This window comes from Astyanax mexicanus, chromosome 1 (assembly GCF_023375975.1).
Source record: "Astyanax mexicanus isolate ESR-SI-001 chromosome 1, AstMex3_surface, whole genome shotgun sequence".
NCBI classification, from domain to species: Eukaryota; Metazoa; Chordata; class Actinopteri; order Characiformes; family Acestrorhamphidae; genus Astyanax; species Astyanax mexicanus.
The window spans coordinates 124304776-124327045 of NC_064408.1; the positions used below are offsets into that span (position 1 = coordinate 124304776).

General features: G+C 35.5%; 1 long non-coding RNA gene across 1 annotated transcript; it reads left to right on the plus strand.

The window, feature by feature from the left end:
• Positions 1-14074: 14074 nt before the first annotated feature.
• LOC125781316 (uncharacterized) lies at positions 14075-17267 on the plus strand. Its single transcript, XR_007424528.1, has 3 exons — positions 14075-15032; positions 16926-17022; positions 17211-17267. It is a non-coding gene; the product is annotated as an uncharacterized LOC125781316 (long non-coding RNA).
• Positions 17268-22270: the final 5003 nt, after the last annotated feature.

The window sequence follows — 22270 nt, forward strand, 5'->3', positions numbered from 1 at the left end:
CAGCCCGTCTACAGCAGGTACTGCCATCCCGTTAACTAGGTTGTATATATACATTAAGCTATTTAGCATTTAAAGTCCAGCGTTTATGTAGACTGAATGAAACGAACATGATTTAAGTGGATATTTAATCCCCCAGGCGCTGTTTGGTTGATAAACCGTTCAGTTTGGAAGTTAGAAGCCTTGCTGGGTAGCTAGCTTCATCTAGTTAGCGTTAGCTAGCTATCTGAACATGGCTAGCGTTAGCTATTTAGCTAACTAACTTAGCAAGCTATAGCTAAATAGCTAATTCTAGCTTTGGTAAAATAGCCAGCTAAGTAGCTAACGCTAGCTTTAGTAAGATAGCTAGATAAATAGCTAATGTTAGCTATGTTAAGATAGCTAGCTAAGTAGCTAACGCTAGCTTTGGTAAGATAGCTAGTTAAATAGCGAATGCTAGCTATGTTGAAATAGCTAGATAAGTAGCTAACGCTAGCGTTGGTAAGATAGCTAGCTAAGTAGCTAACGCTAGCTTTGGTAAGATAGCTAGCTAAATAACTAATGCTAGCTATGTTAAGATAGCTAGCTAAGTAGCTAACGCTAGCTTTGGTAAGACAGCTAGCTAAACAGTTAATGTTAGCTATGTTATCTTTAAACTGTTAGCTTACCTAGATTTTCGGTACCTCTCGCTGTTCTGCTGGGTGGGCGCACCCTTTGGCTCGTTTCTTGTGGCTCACAGCTTGTGCTTTTATAGTACCTCCAGCTTTTTAGAGGAAAAAAAACGGATGAAAAAAGCCTCAAACTTGAGCTTATTAACTTAATTCTCCTGACTCAAAACCCTCTCCTCCACATAGTCTAGAAAGTGCTCGCTACTAACCCCTAGCATTGCGGCTAACTGGCTAACGCTAGCCACCGCCGAAGAACAGCTGTCCGCTTAAGAGGCAAAATATGAAAGTGAAAATTAATCTTTTTCTCATTCTTTACCCTATTAAATTTTACTACACCCAGTATTACTACACCCAGGGGCAATACAAAAGTGCCCCCCCCCCCCATTTGCAACGATTTTTGGTTTGGCTTTTATTATCCATTGAGGAATTAGTGAATGCTATGGAAGCCAATTCTCGCCACCTAAAAAAAATAAAATAATCCAGCACATTTTTAAAAATTATTATTAAGTAAACTGCTATCTCAATATTTTGACATACTAGGTCATTATTTTGAGATACTATCTCAATTTCTTGAGATACTAAGTCATTGTTTAGAGATAGCAAGTAGGGGCGAAATGTCCCTAAAATAATATCACAATATTTCATGGTATTTTCACGATAACGATATTCTTGGCGATATATCGAAACACTGCAGAAAAAAAATATTTCAAGAATACACTACTGCAACAAAATGAAAATATGAAAAATGAAATTTTATTATTGCATACGATATGGCACATATAAGAATTTCATCAGATTTGTAACAGAAGTTAATGATCCAGAATGTTATTATACTAATAATGCACTATGGAAAATAAATGATACTGGACAGATATAATTTGTCTCTAGTAGATATATAATGGAAAATGAGAACAGTGTGAATTACTTTTGCTGAACTTTTGCTAAAAACAGTAAAAAAAAAAAAAAAAATAGTACCCAGATGTGATAATTAGGTGTGGATGATTTGGCACGATATTTCAGGGTATAATATCGTTCATGATATTCAAAAATGTTGGCGATTTTATCGCGTACGATATGATATGGCACACCCCTAATAGCAAGTGTGTTTGCTTTTGGGGGAAAAAAAAAAATAATCCTCCAGTGAAGCTATCATACTGTGTGTAGAGAACCACTAGAGCTGAGTGAGTGAAGAGAGAAGAGTAAAGAGGGGAGAGTAAGACAGCAGTGACTTTGGGGAGTGAAAATATTCGGCCTAATTGTTGGTGACACAAATATAACATACAGCACGGCCGGAGCCACAGCTACACTCATCAACACACTAATATAGAAGTGCAGTGTGTGTCATTAAATTAATCTATTAAATTAATCTTTTCTCTCCAGGGTCCGGAGGCTTATTTTGATATTGTGTGATTCCTCTAAAAGCACCAATATTTCATGATTTGTGAATCCACATCTGAAGTAGTCTCCAACAATAGTATCCATTTTGCGTCTTTGTCTCACCTGCTTCTGTCTCTGTACAGCCTACTAGGTCATCCATAGGACCTATGGATCTTAATCTAATGTCTTAGTATCTCAAAATATTGATATAGTATTTTAAAATGATATAGTATCTCAAAATAATGACTTAGTATCAAAATATTGAGATATTATCTCAAAGTAATGACTTAGTATCTCAAAATATTGAGATAGCAGTTTACTTAATAAAAAAAAAAAAAAAATTGTGCTGGATTATTATTTTTTTTAGGTGGCGGGAATGGGCTTCCATAGTATGCTCATAGTTTATGTTATGTTAGAACCAACCTCGTGACGTCACTTTCAGCGCTGGGACAAGATGGCGCTACATTGACTTAAAAATGACATTTAGATTGCTTATTATTTTAATTCAGTTATACTGATAACTGTTAAACTTATAAGATTTGTTAGAGTGAAAATACATCTTTTTTTGCAACTGTAAATATGTTGAGAAAGCGATTTTTTTTTCTTCTTCTTTTTTTTTTTTTTACAGATAGATGTTTTTAATTCTTACTACTATATTCTGTGCCATCACATTCATAAATAAATTCTGATCACTGTAAATGGTAAAGATATCTGCAAAGTGAATTTGTCTTTTAGTAATGTGCACACAGTTTCATAGATCTTTAATCTTTTAATAGTAGTAAAATGTATTTGATTTTTTAGGAAAACTGAAAGGGTAAAAAATAGTTTATGTATTGTTATGGGTGTAACTGTCTGTACTGTACAGTGAAGGCAGTCTACCAGAATTTGAAGTATTGCTGTGAAAAGAGCATTGGGGAGTTTGATGAACAAAAAGGCCTTCAGCCTAACCATGTTACTCAGTCTGCTGAAGTTCTGCCACAGGAGTAGGAACACATGTACACTTCTGTCCACAAAACACCAAAGAAACCTAAAAACATGGAAAAACCCGGTCCTAATTTAATGGCAAATTCCTTGTTATAGACCAGTGGTTTTAAACCTGTGGCCTGCTGAGCTCTACTGGACTGTAGTGGTACTGCTAGATGTTCACTGGCCAAATATTTAGCAAATTTAGAAAATGAAATATGATATATTTCAAAATAATAAAAATAAAAAAAAGATTAAAATCAAGATGTATTCTAACTGTTATTAACATGTTGTTCTAGAAATCAGATCAGAACTACTTATATGGCGTAATACACTACATACTACTATGCATTTAAATGGTTAAATGGTTGAAACAGAGCTGAAGAAGCACATAAACTTTTTAAATAAGCTAGCTTTATGTGTAACAATACTACGGTAACAATACTATATATATATATATATATATATATATATATATATATATATATATATATATATATATATATACTTTGCCATTTTAAAATGTTTTTATGTTATTTGCTATCTTTGCTAATTTAGCTAAACAAAATTTGAAGATTCATATACATAAACTGCGTAATATCCCTCATTATATCATCATTAAATATGATTTTGAAATGCGTTTGAAGTATTTAGTTTAGTGTTTTTTATATATTTTTCATACTAAATATTTATATATGTGTGTGTTATTATTATTATTATATACGTGTGTGTATTTTACGTGATTGTGTGTGTGTGTTAATTTTGTATGTGTATTCATTGTGTGTGTATGTATTAACTTTGGACTGTGTGTGTACTGTGTGTGTGTGTGTGTTAGTGTGTGTCTGTGTATTAAAGCAGCTCGGTTGATGAACTTGCTCTCTCTCCTCCGTGACTCCGTTTCCCGCCTTTTTTCCTCTTTACCTCTTTGCTCGGGAAGAGTCTGAGGCTGAAACTCCACAGGCTGAAAAAGTAAGTTAACTACGGGCTAATTTCATTTAACTCGATTTTTCTTGCTAAATATACCGATAATCAGTTCAGTACAGGATTATCTAGTACATTTTTCCTCACAAATTAATGTAAAAAGTGTAAAATAGTGAAAAACTGAGCTGGTGAATTCAGCTAGCTAACATGCTAATTTAATATCAGATTTAACACTTTCTGTTAAACTGGCTCGGGCGTAGCAGCAAACTCTGGGCCCTGTACACTGTCAATGTCAGTGAGCCCCTATCCATGCCAGTACACGAGGAACAAGAGCAAAAAATAAATAAAATATAGCCGCAAGCGGCAATCATCGGGTTCAAGCACCAACTTGCACAATGGTGCCTACTGGAGCATTGAATGGTGATGTGTAAGAAGGTCTAATATGATTGGAGATGCCCTGTCACATTTAGAAATTATCAAGTTTTTCACCTGTTATTAATGTTGAGCAGAGGCCTTTCAACCTGATCAGTGCTTAAATTCACATGTAAATCTAGTGAACTTTGTAGGATATTCATTAAGTGAGTTAGAACTAGTCAAAAGGTGTCTACATGTTATTGGTATTGATCAGGTGGCTTCAACCAGAATGTTCACAAAGTGGTATTCAGATTGACCTTTGAACCTTTGCAGAACAAGCTGAAATGTTTGACCAAACAAGTTTAAATTAACACAAAGGAGTGAATGTTCTGATATGACATGTAATTACGAAGTTATTATAAATCTAGTTCTGAATTAAATGGCGCTTCATCAAGCACCAACTAGCACAATGGTGCCTACTAGAGCATAGGATGGTGATGTGTAAGAAGGTCTAACACAATTGGAGACATTCTGTCACATTTAGAAATGATCAAAAGTCTTTCACCTGTTATTAATGTTGAGAAGAGGCACAAAGGAGTGAATGTTCTGATATGACATGTAATGTCAAGTTATTCTTAATCTAGTTCTGTATTAAATGGTGCTTCATCAGAGTGATATTGTACAGAGGTCTTTAACATTGTGAGATTACAGCAAATACTGCAGAGTTACAGCAATTTAGGTTAGAAATTCCAAGGACGCACAGATTGCTTGATGCCTGGAGAGTATTGTATGTGAAATTTTCACAAATGTTTTTAATGAACATTTACCTAGAGACTCTACAGTGTGCAGCAAGACTGAAATGGAGGTGATAGGCCAAATATCCAGAGAGTAGTTTCAATATAGCTATTTTCAAACAATTAGCAATTATGAATGAACAAAGCACTTTTTAAACATAGTTGTATTGAGAAATTTGTCAGAGCCACTGTACTAAATATGGCAAAACAATTAGATGTCAAAATAGTACAGCATGATTGACATATACTCGTTTTTTTGGAACAGCGCCCCCCAGTGGGCGGATTGTTTCAGCACTTTGCAGGTCACTACAGTGTCTCCACCTGAACATAACTGCCAAATATCATCCAGATTGGGCAACGTTCAGCCTGCCAAAATGTCTGCTGAATGCTGATTGGCTGATGGTGTTCAGCCATGTTGATTGATTAAGTTGCCCTTTGAACATCCTTTAGAGGCTGTATGTTAGATTCTGCATGCAAAGTTTCAACTTGCTAGGTTGCACGGTTGCTGAGAAACAGTGCTCCAAATTTACCTCTTGAAGTGAATGGGGCATATATCCGGAAGGACTAATTTGCATATGGCGGCCATATTGTTTACATATTTCAACTTTTTCTTAATGAATATTGAAGCGCATGCTCTCACGAGTGTTTTGATACCAAACATGCCAGGATTGCTCAAAAATCCTAGGACTAGTTTGCAAAAGTAGGTTTTTCATATTATGCAAATTAGCACAAAATCTATATAGACGGAAGTGCATGGTCCAAATTGGAAAGTTGTTGGTATTGACCCAAGGAATCCAGCAAAAAAAGAATTTTGAATGTAGGTCTTATGGTTTTTGAGTTATTGAGAAAATTGTGAAAAATGAATTTCCTTGTTTATAGCGCCACCACTTGACCAATCGGTGCCATTTTTGTTGTCCACCGAGATGCACTGATCCTACATCTACCTACCAAGTTTCATTTCTCTATGACTTACGGTTTAGGCTGCACAACTGTTTTTACAGGAGAAAAAGAATAATAATAATAATAATAATAATAATAATAATAATAAGAAAAATCTTAGCAAAAACAATAGGGTTCTACGCACCTTCGGTGCTTGAACCCTAAAAAAAGGAAAAAAGGGATATTTATTAAAAAAAAAAAAAAAACATAAATAAGTGTAGGCTGTTGGAAATAATCCCAGTGCTGAGAAACAATCGAGGGGCAATAGGACCCAGTAGGAGGCGCCAGCGCAGTGTAATAAACCCACTCCCTCGAGACCCGTAGTGTGCCGGTGTTCTGTCGAATTCTCCTACCCATCGATACATGCTTCCCAAAAGTACTGCGCATGCGCAGACCTACACAATTTAATTATTTCTCATGTTTTATTTATAATTACTCTGGTTTAGGGGGGTTTATGTGCATTAAACAACACTGTCATTGCACAAAGGTGTAAATGGAAACTAAAAATGACAATTATTATCATAAATAAATACAAAAGCAGTTTGTAATGAGCTATATTTACTATAACTTTGCCATGATACAATGAATTATGCAATCCAAATCTAATAACGGTACATCTACTGGAATTTCACTGGGTACATGCCCTAAAATAATGCTTCTTTTTGTATTTTTACAGCACTGTGTATCTCAACTGTTATTAGGCTAGTTGTGTTTTAATTAATATTGTAATGTTTAGTTATTTAAGGAGACCGAGGCCAGTGGAAGAGCGTGTAGAGGCATTTGCAGATATAATTACTGAGCCAACTGAAAGGAGGTTATGGTAATTGGTGCTTTTTGTAAACTGATGGGGCTATTAGCATTAGCCTAACATTACGACTGAGCTGCTTAGTCTAATGGGGATTTGGGGTTATTTTTATCTGTATTAGTATTAATATAAATGTTTGTCTCTTCATAGTAATGTCTGGAGACAACCATGTGTAGCCAGTGTTTTTCCCATATCTGTTTATGCTTATTTTATTTTATTTGACATTTCAGACTTGAGTATTTTGGTCTAATATAAGACGGTTCTGCTCCTTGTAATGCTTATAGGCGATTCATGCTCATTTTAAATTAATTGGGTACAGTGTAATATATTTACAGATATCTGTCTAGACCTCTTTTTAGTATTGGGAGTGTATTTTATTGATTAGGGTACCTATAACTTTTTGGCACTGCCTGTTTTTTTAGGTGGGCTTTCCCATTTTCAAATTGTGTTTACTTTTCTATTTTATAATAAATTCTAAATAATATTTTCTGAACCATATTAAATACCCCTCTATATTGACCCCTCTATATAGCTTCATGTATAGTTTAAACTGTGGTTGTTTGGCTTAGCTTAATTTTTAGCCCATTTGTGTGTGGTGTTTGGGGGGTGAATTAAAACATTTTTACTTTTGATATTTTTAAGTGAAAAAAAAAAAGTCTGGTGTGTGGGTCCAAGTCAAACAGCACATTTGATTTGTAGTAATATTGTGTATATCGGGCTAGGGGCTACTGCTACACCTATCGAGTCTGTAAGAAAATGTTTTAATGTACGCTTGATACTCTCTTGATTTTTTTATTAAATAAACTGTTATCGTATTCAAACAGCTGTGTGATCATTTTAAAGTGAACCATTGTGGGGAAAAATAATTCTTATTTCTATAAATAGTTAAATAGGGCTCTCTCACCCTTCATAATTAGAGAGTGGTATAGTCTATATTTACAGGTATTTAAGTAGTTTAGGCCACATAAGGTTTTAAGCTACAGTCAGATCAGATTGTATTGATGAGTGGTTCTTTTATTCACCACCTGTATTGATGCATTTGGCCTACTTGTGCTCAAATATCTAAAATGTTAGGCTACATCTGGTTTGTGTACTAGCATTTTGATCAATGATAAATTAAAAATATTAACTCTTGAACAGGAGACAACTGTACATTTAGAATCAAATCAAATCTTCCAATCTTCTCACGCCCATTGGCCGACTTAACATATTGAAGATAGCCAGGGAATGCTTTACATTCCTTGTCTTTGGGAGCAACTTTGGTCAGGTCTTCACTTTCATTAGCCACTTCCCTCACTTGATCCTTCTTTTTCTCTCTCCCCATCGTCCTCACGACCCTCAAACACATCTTCAAGCATAGGAGAAAAATTGCTTATTGTTTTTCTGTTCTCACCACCTTCCTCTCTCTCTCTCCCTCTCATAATTACCAACGTAAAGGGGGGGAAGTGTCGGGGACCTCACCCTGTCTTTGCTCATCTCTAACCTCAAGCTCAGCTTCAGAAGCTGCGTCACTGATTGTTTCTAAAACTGGTTAATGCCGATAACTAACATTAGGCGGCTCATAATTGTCTTTATACTTACAGCCGCAAGCAGCCTGGCTGGTAACTAGCTAAGCTACGACTTCACGTGAGCATACATCAGCAACATCAGCAGCAGCTGTCTGGAGTGGACAACGTTCACTTTAACTGGACTTTACATAACAAAAGCAAACTTGGTTCACCTTTGGGAAAGAAAGCCGTCAACAGCTGCCTGCCCTCATTCTGCCTTCTTTCTTTTTCCTTCCTTTCTTTCTTTTTGATAACCTGATTTTGGCTTTTTGGGCAGCATGATGTCTCTAGCCCCCAGCTCATTCAATCTGGGCTCACGTTACACTGCTGTCTGGTGAACTAAACCATTTTGTGCCTCCAACAGGGGGCCCCAAGAAAGTCCAATATGTTGTAAGGACTGTGACTAAAGTTAATCCCCTCCTTTGATGTTATCAAAATAATTTAATATTTTTTTAATTAATAAATAATTAGTTAGAGGGCCCAATTCATTTGAAATAAAAAAACATCACAAAAAAACAGTATTTTGCCTACATTTCCTTCGGAATAAATGAAGCATCCATCTGTCCATCCGCCAAGGGTAGTTGGGTCCACTTTTCCCCCCCACTACCACACCCATGGGACTTGCTCCAGTGTTTTGGGTCATTGTCTTGTTGCATTACCCAATTTCTACTCTACAGAATTTCAGATGACATACAGATACTCTCTGGTTTTTCTTGATGTTTATGTCACATCTTATTCTGTGAGTTTATTGGCTTGTTGCAAAAAAGCTGATTATAGACCTACTTAAGTGACTTTTCCCATTACTCGAGTTCATGTGCATTGGCTTGCAAAGGTATTAATATCCCTTGATCTTTTTTACATTTGGTCACCTTTCAACCACAAATTTGAATGTATTTTATTGAGATGTTGAGTAATGGACCAACACAAAGTAGCACATAATTGTGAAGTAAAATAAAAAAGATACATGGTTTTCCAATTTTTTATCAAATAAAAAATAAAAAAGTGCAACCTGTAAAAGTATTTGGCCCCTTTTTACGTTGAAACCCGTTCATGAGGTATGAATACCACTGTACAATAAACACACTGATTAGATTACTGTCAAACGTTTAGCAGTAAGTATAAAATGCAAATGAACTCTCAGTGTGATATTCTGAACATACTGTACTGAGTAATCTCATAACTTCTGTAAATAAAACAGATGCGGTAAACATACTGATGTTTTGACTCTGGGCGGTTCCTTCTTCTACTCTTACTTCTGATGGTGTGATGATGAACACAGCCCGGTGGTATTTAGGGCATAAACGTATTTTTCATATATATAACTGTACCCTGGGAACCAGTCTTTAGATCTCACACAGTCACAGAACCTTCAGTAGCTGTTGAGAAGAGGCTCGAGCTCCAGAGGAGGGATGGGAACGCTGCACCTTCTGGTTCTAATTGTGATCAATCTGACCGGTAAGAAGCATTACCAATCTTTAAATCGACAAGAGGGGTTTAAAACCACCAGTATATACTCTTAAATTGGATGTGTTGGGGATGATGGGGTAGGCTTTTATTAAGTTGGTTTTATCATGATGTGCTACATTATGTGCTAGTTTTACCTAAAGATTTAGGACAATATTTTTGTAGCTTTATTTTTAAGTTGGTATTTTTTAATAAAAATCTTAAAAACAGACATTACTTAATAATAAGCATTACTTAAATATGCCTTTACTTTTACTACGTGCCTTTACTTAGAAAACTAAGAGTAGGAAAAGAGTAAGAATGTGCATTACTGCTACAACTTAACCCTCCTGTTATTTTCATTTGTCAAGAACAGCAATGGTGTTCCGGGATTAATTTGACCAGGTGCATGTTTAATTATCCAAAAGTCTGATGTCTGAAACCCAAAAAAAACCTTACAAGCAGTGTAAATTATTTTTTACTAACTCCATTGCTAATTATTCTATCAATATTGAGTACAATTTTATTCCTTACCTCTAACAGGTAATGCTTCAATTAGGATAATTGATTCGTTTTTCATAAAAAAATAAATCTACATTCTAAATACATACTACTTTATTACTTTTGAAAGACCAACATATAAAACACAATCGTTTTACATCACATTGAAACGTAACAATGCAATTTTGTTTTAGATTTTATTTTTGCAGGGGGTGGTTGTGAATATGTGAGATAAACTGTTTTCATATTATATGTTGATTAAACTAATTAAGACAAGCAGAAGAAGTTTCATACTGAAAAAATACTTTTACCTATTTTTCCCAGATCTTTAAACTTTTAAAACTGGTAAATTTGACCTGGAACATAACAGGAACAAATCATATAGCAGGTTGTAGTACATCATATATATTTATAAACATTCATGAAATCCCAAGTAAGTTTTACTTTTTAACATTATTTTAAAAAGTATGCTTGTAGTGTTGGGCTGGCGACATTAGCGAATGTATTGGTGGTTTAATACTTGCCAATTTCCAATAAAAATGAACATCAACATAATTCACTGCAGAGCTTTGTCTATAAAATCAACTCACAGATGCCTCAAACTCTTTAGTGGGGTTTTGAGATGAACAACAACTGGTGTGTATCCCTCCACCATGAATCAACTAAAAAATATATTTACCTGACAAAGAACCACTCAAAACAAAGCCTATCAGTTTTCCTTTATTTTAATCATTTAGTTGTGATTTAAAGGTATTTTTCAGTTTGTTTTATGTTTTCTATTGAATGTTTTTCAGGTGTTCAGTCAGACAGCAGTGGATGGGGTGTGAACTATCCTGAACCGATCTGTGCTGTGAGAGGATCGAATGTTAGCATTCTCTGCTCTTATTTCTATCCTTCTTCACATAAAGTGGAAACAGTCAGTTGGTGCTCAATGAACTCGAATGAAAGAAAGTGTTTTGATCCACCGTATGTTTATAACAGCAGCTCTAACAGCACTTCAGAAGGATTTAAGTACACTGGAGACAAACTGTCAAACTGTACTTTATTAATCAGTAATGTACAGTTCAGCCATTCTGCAAAGTATAAATTCAGATTTATAACTAATGTGGATGGTGGCAAATGGACAGGAGATGCTGGAGTGACTCTTCAAGTAGGAGGTAAATATTCAGATTAACATAAACCTTCTCATCATTTAACTTAATTAAAAAAAAAAACCCAATAGTACATCATCTCTGATCTAAACCACCGTACAGCTCTACTGTGTAAAGTAGTGTTTAAATGTGAATGTTAGTGTGATTGTAAATTTCCAGTCATTTCTTTTAACTTTTATTTGTCTATAATAAGTATTGTAGAAATATTAGAACCAGCACTGAAAACCGTTGTATTTTTGAACATACTCCATTTAAATATATGGACGTGAGCTATATTTGAACATTAATGAGATGTAGAACATATATTAGCATATTGAATGTCTGTATGAATGTATAACTATATTCTGTTAATTAGTTCCACACTGTGAAATTCATCAATTGTCAGTTTATGACTACCGGGCCCACTACTGTACAAATATAATTAGGAAGTGAACACATCTACAGGGGTTGGACAATGACACTGAAACACCTGTAATTTTAGTGTGGGAGGTTTCATGGCTAAATTGGAGCAGCCTGGTGGCCAATCTTCATTAATTGCACATTACACCAGTAAGAGCAGTGTGTCAAGGTTCAATTAGCAGGGTAAGAGCACAGTTCTGCTCTAAATATTGCAATGCACACAACATTATGGGTGACATACCAGAGTTCAAAAGAGGACAAATTGTTGGTGCACTTCTTGCTGGAGCATCTGTGACCAAGACAGCAAGTCTTTGGGATGCATCAAGAGCCACGGTATCCAGGGTAATGTCAGCATACCACCAAGAAGGACCAACCACATCCAACAGGATTAACTGTGGACGCTGTAAGAGGAAGCTGTCTGAAAGGGATGTTCGGGTGCTAACCCGGATTGTATCCGAAAAACATAAAACCACGGCTGTTTCCACCAGAACTGTCCGTCACCACGATAAATTATTGTGGCCTAAAACCAGGTGTTTCATTGTTCAACCCCTGTAGGTCTCTATCTTATTATACCCTACACAAGGTATGTCATAATGCTCATTGCTATCTTCCACCTTTCACTGGCATCGTTTAAATAGCAATGGTGCTTCTGAATATAGCTACACGGATGGGCGTGGGGGTCTGGTGTGTTAAGGGTAAATGTCTGGCGTATTGCTATCTTGACATCAGAAAACACAGTTGAACCACTGACTGAATACAATTTAGACAGATGTCAACAGTCAGATGTTTAATGCTATCTTGGCAGTGAATTGTTAACATGCTCATTCCCAACGGTTGCACTCTCCTGCTCATTACACACAAATGCACACACAGCTGTGCACAATAAACAGTTTTTGTGCTTTGTGAAACACCACTTTCCTCTGTTGAGTAGCGTTGGACACAAAATAGCAATTTGCCAAAGTCAGAGCACACCTGGCTCTTAAAGGAAATGCCAAGTGACACGCTGATTGGTTTATTTTATGTTATGCTCAAAATTAACAACCCCATGATTAATTAAGAGAATTAGTACATGCTTTTGTGCATGTTGTGCCGTCGTTATGACAGCAAAGACACACTGACACACCCTAAATCAAGCTGCACAGTGCACGGTACATGGTATGCCTACAGATCACTAAATTACACTCCAAAGTGTTCATGGTGGTGTTTGTTAGCCTTTGGCGGAAATGTAAAATAAGACATTTTAGTCTTTTTTTTTTATTAGATTTAGTCTAGTGTTACTTGATGAAAATAGACAACATTTTAGTCTAGTTTTAGTCTATTGAATTTTAGCCATATAAAAAGTATGCATTATGTATATCTATTATGTATTTTATATCTACGTTGTTATTTTAAGATTAGTTACTGCTAATGTTTATTAAAGTAATAGCCTTTAAGTTTTGTTTCATTTAGATAGTGCTAACATCAAAATATTTTAAAGCAAGTGCCCTGTGATGAGAAAGATGGAGGGACAAATGAAGCCAAGTTTCTGAAATGATACACTTCTACTGCAGTACAGATTTATACTAACATTACTGGGTTACTTAACAAGTGTATTTAAAACTCATCCAGTCCAGTAACAGCAGTGTTTATCTCTGTTCATATACAGCTACACAGATTATATAAGCTTCTATATTTAGTAAAATATCCAGCACAACAAAGCCTCTAGCTGTTAAAAACCCAAAGTAATCGCTGTATAAACAGAGAGTTTACGTTAATTCACATGTAAAGTGGATTAACTAGGGGCGTCGCCCAGCCTGGGCTTCCGGGGCTTTAGCCCCGAATCATTTTCTAGCAGCCCCGAATCCTTTCCCTCAGCTCAGCTGTACAATTAATAAGGAGACAGGACACTGACCGTGTGTGAATGGAAAACCTCTTAAGGCCAATCACAGAGCCGGTTCAAGGATAAAGTTCCGCCTTTCAGGAGAAACAGCCAATCAGCTTGCAACTCCCCTGGGATTAACACGCCTAACGTGCATAGAATGTAAAATGCAGTGAAGGCTGTATGAATTGTGTCTCGCGGCTCGAGAAAGAGGGACATTTGAGTCAAATATAGCTAATACACCTTAGCTAATGATGTTAGATTGCACAGATCCCATTTATTAATAAAACACTGCTAACTCTAAACCAGAGACCTATCAACCTACCTAACCTAACTAACTAGCTAACAGAGTCGTGTTACGTGTGTTCCCTGCTTCCAGAAATCTGAACAAGCTTACGTTTCTAAATACATTGGTGAGTAGACGCATGCCACATATTTTGAGTTAAGTTTTTCATGGCAGCGCAGCTGAACTTATCCTATAAAAGGTGTTTATTCAGTAAGTATGAAAGGAGGAGCAGCTGTGAGGATCGGCTGTGTGCAGTTCAGAGTGAGGGGATCGGAGGAAACCGGCCTGGGGTAACCCCGCCAGGAAAAGCACCGCATACCCTGCCTTCTTGGGTTTAACTTTACTTTAAAAATGAAAATACCAAAGATACTGTTCTAAGATCCGCTGACTTATAAAAAAAAGAAAAGAGAAATAATCATGTCACCTGCAGCCCCTCCTGTGAGGGGGTGCTTTTCCTGGCGGGGGTGCTTTTTTCCTGAATTCGGCACAACACCGATCATAAGAACGCTGTGTGGAGCAGCTGTGTTCCGATCATCGCTTAATAATATAATTTACTACAAATAATTTCCCCATTTGTGAGTTTTGATCTTTTTGTTTAGTTTTTATTAGTTGACGAAAAATGTTATAGTCATAGTTTTCGTTTTCAATTATTCATTTTTAGTTACATTTCGTCTTGTTTCGTCATGAAAAATTTGTCGTCAATTAAGATTTTTCATCATAGTTTTCGTTAACGAAATTAACACTGGTGATGTTCTCCTAACCCTGTTGTCTTTATCTGGACTCTCTCCTGCTCTCTGAAAGCTCTGAAGCTGACTGGACCTCCTGAAAACAAGACTCTAAAGAAAGGAGACTCTGTAAACCTGACCTGTGCTGTGAACTGCTCTCTCAGCCCTCTACAGTTCGTGTGGTTTAAGAACAACCAGCGTTTACCATCATCAGACCCCGTTCTCCACCTTCCTGCTCTAACTGTGGAGGATTCTGGGAGTTATTCTTGTGCTCTGAAGACAGATGAAGCAGCGAGATCTGAAATAGTCAGAATACATTTTGAAGGTGGGTCAACTTGCTCATAACAGTCCTGAAGTTTAAAATATCAAATGATTAGTATAAAACACTAGGGGTGTACAATATGAACAAAAATATGTTTACTAAATCAATGTATTGCCTTGATTGCATTCCTATTTTCCAGGCTAAGAAGCAGCATGGTGTATGCATTTATTTTGGACCTCTACCTCACTCTACCTCACTACATCTTACTCTACCTCACTAAACCTTACTTTGTCTTGCTGTACCTCACTTAACCTCTTTTTACTTCACTTCTACGTAACTCATCCTTTTTAACCTCACTCTATATCATTCTATATCACTCGATCTAATTTTACTTTATTCTACTTCACTCAACCTCCTTCTGCCTCAATCTGCCTTTCTACCTCATTCTACCTTACTATACCTTAATCAATTTATTAAACCTCACACTGCCTTACTCTACATCGCTCTAGGTCGCTCTACCTCACTTGACCTCGTTCTACTTCACTCACCTCATTAAACCTCAATAAACCTCACTCTACTTCTCTCTACCTCATTCTAACTCACTCTACTTCATTCGATCTCATTCTGCCTCGCTCTACCTCACTGTACTTCAATCAATTTATTATACCTCACATTGCCTTACTCTACATCAGCTCGTTCTACCTCACTCTACTTCACTTAACCTCACTCTGTTTCACTCTCCCTCTCTACTTCATTCTACCTTACTCCGTCTCGCTCTACCTCACTCGACCTTGCTCTACTTCTCTCACTACTTTTAACCTCTAATTAACTTAACCTCATTCTGCCTCGCTCTACCTTTTTACCTAATTCTACCTCACTATACTTCAATCAATTAATTAAACCTCACTCTAGCTCGTCCTTCCTTACTTTACTTCACTAAACCTCACTCTATTTCACTCTGCTTTGCTCTTCCTCTCTACTATGTTCTACCTTATTTCTTCTTGCTCTACCTCACTCGATCTTGCTTTACTTCTCTCACCTTATGAAACCTCACTAAACCTCACTTCTTTTCTCTACCTCATTCTAACTTACTTTACTTCACTCAATTCATTAAACCTCATACTGCCTTACTCTACGTCAAATTAAGATATTAAATCAGTTTATTGGCTTGACTGCATTTCTGTTTCAGACTGGTGTAGACATTCATTATGGACCTCCATTTCACTCTACCTAACTAAACCATGCTTTACCTCTCTACCTTTTTCTACCTTACTTTTTCTTGCTTTACCTCACTCAACCTCATTTTACTTTACTCTACTCCACTCATCACATTTAACCTCACTCTATATCAATCTAACATTCTTTCTCACTATACATCCCTCAATTCATTAAACCTCTCACTGTCTTACTCTACATCACCCTAGCTCGTTCTGTCTCACTGAACCTCACTCTACCTCACTTTTAAAAAAAAATTCCCTTCATTCTTCAAAAACTAATTTGGATGATGTAAGGCATTATCAGCTGAGACTCAGAATTGGCCATGCAATTTTAGGCTGAATGAGGTTAATAGCCTGCAACCAGAACCAGAGAGTTCGAAAAAAAGTCAATTCCCATATTATACCCAGCAACTGGGGTGCAGCATTTAACTTGGCTGTAAGCTGATCATTTGGGCCACAAATGGGCCTAGATTTAAAACAGAATCTGAAATGTCCTAAATAATTTGTGCTAGATGAGAAGCCAATGTGGATTTCTCTTAACTAATGTGACAGAACAAAAAAAAAAGGACTTTTCAAAATTTAATTTAAAGCTACTTTTTCCATTGCATTAGAATTGTTAACATTGGACTATCCATAGTTATGAATGCGAGAAAACCAACCACTGTCCAAGTGTTCTAATAGAACCTTGGTCAGGTTCTGATCTTTTTCCGACCTAAATACTGCTCTTTTTTCCCAACAGGTGTCCATCCATCAGGCTTGATCATCGGTTTGGTCATTGTTGTTGGGATTGTGGTCATATTCGCTTTGATATTCGTAGCTGTAGTTTACAACAGACGGTGAGACTAAGCATATATACAAATATTCATATATATATATATATATATATATATATATATATATATATATATATATATATATATATATATATATATATAATATACAAATACAATCTAACTAAATCAACCGTAACTTCATAACCAGTATCTTCTGAATTAGTGGTTGTGTGTTTTTGTGTATCTTTTAGGAAGAAGGAAAAAGCTGGAGAAGAAACTGATGATGGTAAAGGCAGGAAAACTCAGGTGAGACCTGAATAAACATTTTTAAACTCAGTGTGCGCAGTCAGTTAGGTAGTATATGGACACAAGTATTGTTACACTGCATCTGTAATTTCTCTATAAAGGTACAATAAAGGCTTTCTACTAGAATTTGGAGCATTGCTTTGACAAAATTACTGAATTAGAGCATTTCAGCCTCTTAGATGACCTTTACCCCCCTCTCATATATCCCCAATTCCCCAACCAACTGATCCCATGCCAGTATTATATGGAACTTCATTCCCCATTCTGGAGAACACAGTTCCTCTACTCTACAGTTCAATACTGGTGGCTTTATACCCTTCTATTAAGCCCATGCCTGGCATTACACTGAAAAAAAAGGTAAAGGTAAAGGTACCTAAATATATTAGTTTTTAGTCAACTTTTGATTTAAACATTTTGATTTAAAATCAAATATCAATATACTATTTAACCCAAGAATCAAAAAGTTCTTTAAAACAAAGAAATAGATGATTTATGATACATTGTTACACTATGTTTTCTAAAATCTGGAAAAACCTATTACTTTCTGTTACAGCCATGTATAGTTTTACCTTTGAATAAACTAATTAAATTATTTTAATTTTATTGTGTTATTTTATAAACTATCTGGAATTTCCTTTTCAGCCAAAATACATTATTTATTTAGATTTTTTCTATAGTCACAAGTATAAAGCCTACTTTCAAATCAGACTTTTATTCCTTAATTGATCACACAAAGGCAGCATAACTGTGCAGCAACACAACCATGAACACTGCAACACTCAACGCTAAAGAAAACAGCAACTTGCTCTTACAGCCTACAACACTGCATACAAGCTTTTGAGATCCAGAAATTTCCACCGTTATCCAGCTCAAAGTACCTCCACACCTCCTTAACTTAAAAAGTGCACAAGAAGCTTAGTAAAAACCACTGTTTACAACCCATAGCATTAGCTTCAGTTCTGTGCACCACCATATTTGTATTGATAATGTCAAAGACATATATATAGATAGACTCCGCATCGCGTAGCAGACGGCGCCAGCAGGCAGGCTATGCGGAGCCTATGTATATTTATGTCTGTCATTATCAGTACAGTAATGGTGGCTCTTGGAGCTGAAGTTATCTTTACAAAATGTAACCAGAGGTTTTCAATAAGCTTCATGTGCACTTTTTAAGTTATTAATACCTCGTTTTAAATGTCAGGGCTCTCCAGATTCTATAGCAAGGAGGTGTGGAGCTACTTTGAGCTGGATAACGGTGTAAAAAAGTGATTTATCAGGGTAAATTATGCCCCGTATCTCCCAGTCTGAAGGGTGTTTGGACAAACTGTTAAAATTTCTGGATCGCTGAACGCTGTGGGAGAACGGAGGTGTGCTATTCATCAAAGGTATCATGTTTTACTACAACAAAAGTCCATTTTACACCGGAGTTCTCCTTTAAATCAATGACATGTTTTTTTCAGTGTAGGATTCATGTTTATCTGACATATAGAAAAAAAAGTGCTTCTAACCAACACACACTTTCTGCTTGCTGCATTTTTTATAGGTTGGAGAAAGTGGACATAGTGAACAAACAGACCCTCAGACTAACCAAGAATTTCTGCAACATGAGGAAGAACAATTGTACGCTTCTGTCCACAAACCTAAAACTGGGTAAGAATTAGGTCCTAATCTAAGGGTAAATTCCTTATTATAGACTAGTGTTTTAAAACCAGTGGGCTGCTGTCCCCTTGTTGACTGTACTGGTGCTGCTAGGCCAAATATTTAACAAATTTAAATGTGATGTATCAATCAATCAATCAATCAATCTTTATTTTCACACTGGAAAACAATGAGTGTGACCCTCATGTACAATGTTTTCTGAGCATTTACAGCATCAAAGGGGTTAATAAATAAACCCCTTTATAAAAAAATAAATAAAAGGAACAAAATAGTAAAAAAAAAGTAAAATAGACCATAAATACAATTTGACAAATAAAATGTAAAGAATTTATAAAATAAATAATAGTAAAGGTAATAGTAAAAGTAAAGTAGAATGATAAGAATGAAATTATAAAATGAATAATAATGAATTAAGAACATAAGAATCAAAATATAAAATCAGAATAAAATAAATAAAAGAAATAATACATAAAATAAATTAAATAATACAAAATTGAAATAATGAGAAAAAGATAACTTATTAAACAAAAACTCTTCTGCAGTGAATTCATATGGTAGAAATCATATGCAAGACATTACAGTATATTTTTTGTTTAGTTTATTGGCTGCTCAGGATCAGTACAGTCAGTCCTATTGGTTCATATGAAATGAGCCAACACCTGTAATTCTACCTCACGTAAAATATCAATATAAATTTAGATACAGTATCACTGTGGGAATTAAACAGTTCTAGTATAAACTGCTACTTCTGCTGAGGATTTCACTGTGTGCTATTTTTCACATCCTTTAGGAAGAAGAAAAAAGCCCAAAAAGAAACGGATGGAGGAAGTGGCAGGAAAACCAAGGTTTGTTATAAGAATAGACAGATCATTCTCCTCATTCACCTCTCCGGACTCCACCCAATATTCAGTATTTTCAATAATATTTATACTATATTATATATTTTGCTATGCTTATTGTTATCTTACACCCCACCAACAGTCTATTTTTACGCCTTGCACCTTGCATTGTTTAACCCTCCTATTATGTTACGGCTCAAATTTCCCTGTTTTAAAGTTTTAAGATCTAGGTAAAATAGTTAAACGTACTTTAAATGTAATCAACATATAAAATGAAAATGGTTCATTTCACATATTTGCAGCCACCCCCTGCAAAAAAAAAATAAACTAAAACAAAATTACAATATGTTATGTAAAACTCTTGTGTTTATATGTCAGTCTTTCGTAAAAAAAAAAAAAAAAAAAATTGAACATGACCAGTACAGGCCAACTCTTTTTAAATGCGTTTTCTTTATTTTCATGACTTTTTACATTGTAGATTCTCACTGAAGCATCAAAACTATGAATGAACACATGTGGAGTTTTATGTACTTAACAAAAAAAGGTGAAATAACTAAAAACATGTTTTATATTCTAGTTTCCTTAAAATAGCTATGCTTTGCTTTGATTACTGCTTTGCACACTCTTGGCATCATTCTCTCAATGAGCTTCAAGAGGTGGCCACCTGAAATGAAAAGTTTTCCAACAGTCTTGAAGGAAGGAGTTCCCAGAGGTGTTTATTAGCACTTGTTGCTCCTTTGCCTTCTTCACTCTGTGGTCCAGCTCACCCATCTGGATTGGGTTCAGGTCCGGTGACTGTGGAGGTTCAGCTCATTTTTTGTTAAGTACATAAAACTCCACATGTGTTCATTCATAGTTTTGATGCTTCAGTGAGAATCTACAATGTAAATAGTCATGAAAATAAAGAAAACGCATTGAATGAGAATGTGTGTCCAAACTTTTGGCCTGTACTGTATTTTTTTGGCATGAAAAACGAGTAAATCATCCTAATTGTCACGAATGAGGGGGTGGACATAAGTGCAGATATATTTTATAATTTATTTAATAAACACAAACACAAAACTGAAAAACAAACACGGGTATCGCAAAAACTAAGAACACAAAACTGGGAAGATAAACAAAGACAAAAACAAAACTAAGCTTAACTAAACAAACAAGAAACTAGATTAAAACTAGATTAAAACTAGATTAAAACTAATCTAGTTTTAATCTAGTAATTAAAACTAGATTAATACTAAGATTTAAAAATTAACAAACTTGGTACACTTACTACACACAAAACAGACCTGGATTCTAAGGAACATAAAATTCAAAACTGGTACAAGCAAATACGGAAGACAAGGATACAAAAGACTCGACCAGCAAACACTTATACAAAAGGCTATTTATACACAAGGATGGTGAGGACCGGTAACGAGGGGGCGGGGTTACAAACAGGACACAAGGTGACAACACTAATGGCTAGGGCAGAGACAGGACAATAACAAAACAATGCCATGTGCTCAAAAAGTATATCAAAAATATATCTACACTGATGGGTGTAGTGATCTGGAAATTTCTGGTGTATTGCTATCTTGACAACGGAAAACACAGATGCTCCACTGACTGAATACAACCTAGACCAACGTCAACAGTCACTATTAAGTAAATTCTATAAGTTGTTTTTTACAGTGCAATTAGAGATTGTGTATTTTACCTTAATATCTAAAGATGATATCAGACTGCTGATCAGATCTTCCTGTTAAAGGTTGGAAATAGTGCACAGAGTTACCTGCTGCAGGAGGATGATGTCACATATGCCTCTGTGAGTATCAAACCCAGTAAACCTAAAGAAAGGTGAGAACTATCTCCATATATAATGACAGTTTTCTTAATCTACACATTTCATTTTATTGACAATAACTGGTAGAGAGAACTAGAACTGATGGAAACCAGGGTAGTGTATTTAATATAATATACAGCTCTGGAAAAAAATAAGAGACCAATTAAAAATTATGAATTTCATTCATTTTATCAAAAAAAACCTTGAAAACCTCTGGAATATAATCAAGAGGAAGATGGATGATCACAAGCCATCAAACCACCAAACTGAACTGCTTGAATTTTTGCACCAGGAGTAAAGCAGCATAAAGTTATCCAAAAGCAGTGTGTAAGACTGGTGGAGGAGAACATGATGCCAAGATGCATGAAAAAAACTGTGATTAAAAACCAGGATTATTCCACCAAATATTGATTTCTGAACTCCTAAAACTTTATGAATATGAACTTGTTTTCTTTGCATTATTTGAGGTCTGAAAGCTCTGCATCTTTTTGTTATTTCCCATTTCTCATTTTCTGTAAATAAATGCTCTAAATGAGAATATTTTTATTTTGAATTTGGGAGAAATGTTGTCTGTAGTTTATAGAATAAAACAACAATGTTCATTTTACTCAAACATAAACCTATAAATAGCAAAACCAGAGAAACTGATTCAGAAACTGAAGTGGTCTCTTATTTTTTTTCCAGA